Source organism: Orycteropus afer, unplaced genomic scaffold (assembly GCF_000298275.1).
Source record: "Orycteropus afer afer isolate SDZICR_OR568_19922 unplaced genomic scaffold, OryAfe1.0 scaffold00787, whole genome shotgun sequence".
Taxonomy (NCBI): domain Eukaryota; kingdom Metazoa; phylum Chordata; class Mammalia; order Tubulidentata; family Orycteropodidae; genus Orycteropus; species Orycteropus afer.
In genome coordinates this window covers 315,571-319,873 of record NW_006922374.1, presented here as the reverse complement: position 1 = coordinate 319,873, position 4,303 = coordinate 315,571, and positions in this window count along the sequence as shown.

Genomic DNA, 4,303 nt, shown 5'->3' with positions numbered 1-4,303 from the left:
ATTTATTTAATTATATCCTTAAAAAAAAAAAAAAAAAAAAAACACTGTCATCCAGTCAATTCCAACACATAGAGTCCCTATAGGACAAAGTGAAAGTGCAGAACTGCTCCAGAGGTTTTCCACAGCTATGATCTTTATGGAAGTAGACCGTCTCATCTTTCTCCTGAAGAGTGGCAGTTGGGCTCTGACTTCTTACATTTTGGTTAGCAGCCTAATGCTTTAATAACTGTGCCACCAGAGAAACTAAATTGATAAAAGACTACCTTAAAGCTATTTGACTGATGCCACTGTTTCTATATTCCTTTAGATATGACTTGCCTTCTGTGAATTCTAACCAACTATCTATATTCTTATTTCTGGCACATTTTAAGATAAATATGGATTGAAGCATTTTTATTCCTGTTCAGTCCTGCTGGATTAACATAGCCAAAATTTTCCTTAGAACACAGAGTAGAAAAATTCCTCTAATTTCTTTGCTAATTCTACTGAGTAATCACCCAGTACTCCCACTTGGAGTCTGTTCTCCAATAAAGACAATAGTTTTTGTTATCATGGAGAGCAGTTCAGCTCTTAGTTTAGAACAATATTTCAACATCACATTTGCACAAGCGAGTGGTCTGTTGTAGTAGAGCCAAATCAAATCTCTTTGCTACACAGAAAGAAAATGCTGGCAGCCTAAAAATACCAGTGTGTTCCCAGTAAATTGACTATATATCTTATGTAATAGCCCTGAGTTCCTTGAGAGCTTGACATGCAATTTATTATTGTGTTCATTTATTTAACAAATATTTGGTATTTATTATTTGCATTAATATTAGGTTGTTAATACAGCTTTTTACATGTAGTAATTGAAAAATAAATAAAAGAGAATCAAGCATGTTCTTTGTCCATGAAAAATTGTGAATATTTCAATATGTAGGATGTATACATATAAGGAGTAAATATGTAATGCAAAAGTGATAATTTAAGTAATTTTAGAATAAGGTTTTGAGAATTAATAAGAGAAAGAGAGATTTACTTGTTGCTGTGTTTGCTTTCTTGAATGAAATACGTGTAACTGGAAAAAACTGGCAAAGAATTTACTTTGAAATAGTTGCTGTTAGTTGTCATCCCAAGAACCAAACTAAACTCACTGCCATGTAGTTGGATCTGACGTATAGTAACCGCCCCCCCTTGGGTTTCCAAGGCAGTATAACTTCAGATTCAAAGAGGGGTGGCTATGAGTCGGGTCCGAGCTCGACGGCACATAACAACAACAACAACAATAACTAAAGAAGTAGATTGCCCAACCTTCCTTCCAAGGAGTGGCTGGTGGGTTTGAACCTCCAGTCTTCTGGTTAACAGTCACATGCCTTAGGTACTATGCCACCAGAGCTCCCACATGTCATCCAGTGGGTTCCAGTTCATAGCAATTCTATGTACAACAGAAGGAAGCACTGCCCATTCTTCCACATCCTCACAATAATTTCAATATTTGAGCCCATTGTTGCAGCCACTGTGTCAATCAATCTTGTTGGCAGTTTTCCTCATTTTTACTATTGCTCTAATTTATCAAGCATGATATCCTTCTCCAGGGATTGGTCCCTCCCAAAAACGTGTCTAAAGTAAGTGAGACGAAGTCTGGCCATCCTCTCTTCTAAGGAGCATTCTGGCTGTACATCTTCAAAGACGTATTTGTTCTTTTTTCTAGTCCTTCATGATATATTCAACATTCCTTGCCAACACTGTAATTCAGAGTCATCAATTTGGCTTTAGTTTTCCTTCTTCATTGTCAAGATTTTGCGTGCATATGAGGTAAAGGAAAATACCATGGCTTGGGTCAGGGTTACCTTAGTCTTCAAATTGACATCACTCTCTCTCTCTCTCTCTCTCTCTCTCTATATATATATATGTATATATATACACACAAAGAAAAACTCTTTGAAGATGTCTTTTGCCATAGATTTGCCAAACACATCATTTGATTTATTTACTGCTGCCTCCATGTACATTGACTGTGGATCCAAGAAACAATGAAATTCTTGACAACTTCAATATTTTCTCCGTTTATCCTGATGTTGTTCATTGGTCTAGTAGTGAGGATTTTACATTTCTTTATGTTGAGGTATGTGGAAGGAAGATTGCACAAACTACTTTCATAGTGATACTGCCTCAGAAACCCAAGAAGGGGTAACTATTAGTCTTATCTGACTCCACGACACTGAGTTTATTGTTTTGTTTTGTTTTTTAATGCTGTGCCTGGTATCCCTCAATACTATGGTACTATGGTCCTGGGTAGGCAGGCCCGGTGGTTCTCTCTCCCAATAGGTTTGGCTGTCTCTGAGAGATTACTCCAACTCTGACTTGTTTTTCTTCTGTAATGATCGTGGTTACTTTGCATCACTAGTATCTATATGTAAGATTTTTTTAGCTAAACTTGTCATTAGTCTAGGGTACATTCCCGTTTGCCAACCTCCATCTGATTTTCTCACTTGTCTGTGAATTTATCTGTAGCCTGGTGTTTGGTCTTAGTGGTGTTGCAGTATTGTGCATATATTGCTATTAGCCTCTGTCACCTTTATCTTATGTGCCCATTTCGGTGCCCACTCTTTCCCCAGTGTAATCATGCTGGTCAGAAACTCTTTCCATACTGTCTCTCCCCTTACCCAACTCAGTGGATGGCCCCCAAATAGTCAGAAATTTTCATTTTGTTCTTTTATTTACACCAAACTTTAAGTTGATATTAAAAAGAAAATGCCTCATGTAAAACATTTATTTTTTATGTTGTGAAAATATAGTGAATGGACTACATTATGTTCTCAGAATGTTTTACCATGCGGCCTTTGAAAGTTATGTATCATGAACTGGGACAGCATACTAATTAATGGAACAGATTAGAAATAAGTAGTGGAAAATTTCAGGGTTTTTTTTTTTTTAAGATATGGTATTTGTCTGTGTGTGCATGTGTGAGTGTGTTTGTATGTTAGATGTTTCTTGGGTGTTCCTCAAGACTTATAGCCAACTATGATAACATTTGATTTAACGGTACAGATAAAATTGGCTCACACTCTTACCTTGTCATGTATCTGATTTAATGAGAACTAAGCATACTTGCTAATATCTCTACAGAGACCTGAAGATGACTACCTTCTACCTGCTGGTTGCTGCTCCTGTTAACTCCTCTCTTTCTTCTGCATTTCCATTTCCATATGGTCAGTTATCTTGTGAAGCATGTTTCCTCTTCCTCATCCCAGAATGTAGCTCCTTTTATTCCATTATCCCAAAGAAACAATTTAGTACATCTGGGAAGCCAAATTTTATGAAAATCTGGCATCATGGAGAGATAATATGCCACAACAGACAGAGTCAGCATACATCTTAAGACTAAATATGATTCTTCTCCCCTCTTCCCAATCACTTAGTACTGAGTCCTGACATTAAGTATCCCAATTATTCCTCCTTTGAGAATCCTGGCCTCTTGTCATCTTGGAAGGCTCCTCTCTTCCCTTTCCTTCACTGACAGTATGAAAAATGAAAACCTTGCATACTTTCTTATAAAGAGAAATTCAGGTTGCTCAAATCCTCTGATACAAACTAAAGGGCTTAGTTTTCTAAATCCAAAAATATATTAATGATGTTCACTTTTTGCTGCATTTAGCAGCACAAGGAACATTAATATACTATTTATGTGTATACCATGGGGTAGCTCCAATTTGGAAAGACAGTTATTTCATCTTAATAGGAATAAATATACCTCTATTTCCAGTAGCATTGTCAAAAAAGAAGCAGGTATAACAAGACAGATTAATATTGATTTTCACTAGCATTTATTTTATTTCCTGCAATATATTATATGAATAGGAAAATGAAATGCATGGGAAATGCACAAAGAAATAGCTATGATTTTATGATTCAATGTTATTTCAGTGATCTTATTTTTTTCCAAATTTTCTAAAATATATGATTACTGCCACCTTAATGTTAAAATTGAAAAGAAGAAAAAAAAAAGATGAAGGATAAGATATGGGATATAAAATCAATAAACCTATCATAAATTTACTAAAAAAAAAAAAAAGCAAACTGGGTTTCATAGTGTTTTCATGAATAAACTCATTTCCTCACAGACTATCTGGTTTTCACAGTAGGTATTGTTACGCCCTTCTTTACTTCTCAAGCTAACTTTCTGTCCTTCTGCACAGATATTTCATTTTGATAGGTTTGAGAATCTCATTGTCTAAGACACACAATACAATGTGAAATATAAAAATAAATATTTTTTTAATGTAGAACTGCTAAGAAACATCCAGATTATATACATACATCT